Source organism: Pygocentrus nattereri, chromosome 8 (assembly GCF_015220715.1).
Source record: "Pygocentrus nattereri isolate fPygNat1 chromosome 8, fPygNat1.pri, whole genome shotgun sequence".
NCBI lineage: Eukaryota > Metazoa > Chordata > Actinopteri > Characiformes > Serrasalmidae > Pygocentrus > Pygocentrus nattereri.
In genome coordinates, this window is record NC_051218.1 from 4,512,761 (window position 1) to 4,515,000 (window position 2,240).

Consider the following 2,240-nt stretch of genomic DNA (forward strand, 5'->3'; position numbering starts at 1 on the left):
AGTAAACAGTAACACTGCCGTTCAGATTATCCGACACTGAGGTCACTTCACTCTTGCTTTCAGGTCGTGGAAACACACGAGACAGAAACAGCAGCCCAGTTGTTTATATTTTATTTCATTTCATCCTTTACATCAAAGAAACGTTACAATATTCTGGACAGCGTGAATGAGCAGCTGTAATGTAGATGTCCAGCCTGTGTTTGTATAGATGCTCTTCCCCACTGACACAGCCAGAAAAGAGCGCACCCGATAGGCCCGGTGCAGCTGGGCCGGACCCGACCGGCACCTGCTACAACACGACATGCTGAGAACGGGCCTCCGGAAACCTCCAGAAAAATCCAGAAACCTCCGGAAGCGCCTGCTCGTCCAGTACGGACCCCCCAACAGCTAAAACAAACACTTCTGTTCATACGTTTCCTTTACTACACCCAGCCTCCTGAAAAACCGCCCAACTGGTTAATAAAGTACAGTTTCATACCAAACACAGAATCCAAGATCATTCGGAAGAGGTTGTGCGTGATTAGGCTACTAGTGCTGGCAGCTACTTCAGTCTTCTGCATATGAAAATGATCTCTGGAAACACTTTTGGTGAACTATGTAAAAACTGTAAAATGAGGCAGGAGGTGGTTTTTTTTTTTTTACATTCCATCTCAAAAGGCGTGAAAAAAGTGTCCCAAAGTGCCCAGATGACCATGTTACACCACCCACAGGAGTTCCTGCCACTTCAGTCTGCGAACAAGAAGCCGAGAAGATCCGAGTTTGACGCTAATATAATTCACTGATTCTTTCCTTTAAAAATCAGACACTGCGTCTAAACTACACACGACTCCTATGAGTTAAAGTGGACCATAACAAAGCTGACCCTCAGACTCTCAATTATGCATCACACTGAGGAGCCACAATACTAACGGGAGTTAGCTCAATTTAGGAAGCTCGAGGGCAGAATCACCCAAATATCAAATTTCTCTTTCGGTCTCAATGCAGGCAATTGGTCAAGACATGTTTGGTGTCTGAAGTTTGCTTCTTTGCTTTATGAGGCTGTTATGCACCATCGTTTAAAGTTATATATAAGGTATGAAAGGGTTTTTCTACATTATTACTATGTTCTACACTTAGGATTACACTAAAGATATCACAGCCATGAAATGAACGTATTGAAGACACAGAGAAAAACAGCCTTGACGCACTTTTACACACTCCCTGCGTCCTCTCAAGCACCCGGGACTCTTTTCTATCAAGAAGATAAATATATAAGTCATGATATTGTTGCTAAAAACACTTTTTGGGGGCATTAAAATAAAAATATTTTATGTTGGATAAATTAATAGATATCTCTCATACTCCTGTTGGAACAAGACCTCGTATCTCCAAAACCGTAACTTTACAGGAGAAGGAAAAAACCTACTTTACTTTTAATGGGAGTCAATGGAACCAGAATTATTTCCGAGTCATTTTGGGCCGTTTCTTTTGGTCCATTCATCAAGAAATTTCCACACAATGTAAAAGTCTGGAGATATTTTGAAATTATGTCAAAAGCTGAAAAACGGAAAAAAATGGAGATGTGAGGTTTTGTTCCGACAGCAGTGATTTATACACACACAGACCTTTTCAACTGAATGGAATTCAAATAGGTGCATCCCAACTTTTGACTGGTACCATTACAGTAGAGCAAAATGCTAAAAGGGCCTTAAAGAGCTTCACTATATTATATTTACCTACGTATTTCATTTTTCCCCCTGATTTCCATTTATCTACCAAAGATTGTCATAACTCAGTTTTATGTGATCATTTTCCAACCTTTCTGTATCTTTTACCATTCAACAGGCCTTTTTTATTCTGTACTACACCTCGTTTAAAAAGCACTTTGGAGATTAACTCCTTATCAGCGTGAAGGGGCGGGGCTAAACTCGCTGAATGTGCTGATATACACAAATATACTGTTTTTTTTATGACATATGAAAGATACCAAAGTCAAAACTGGCTGTTTCTGTAGCTTTAGTTCCATATATGGAGTGTATAGTTTGGAAAAAGAACAACAGATTTAGAAATCTGAACAATATTTACATCCCACATCAATATTTTCTTTAAAAATAATAATGATAATAATAATAATAATAATATAATAATTCTGTTTTCTATGATTTGTGCCCTTTAAATACTTCCATGCTAAAACCGAAGAAGCACTTCAGACACCAAACATCTTGTCCGACTGAAAAGTGACCGGCTGCTTGTGGCAGGTG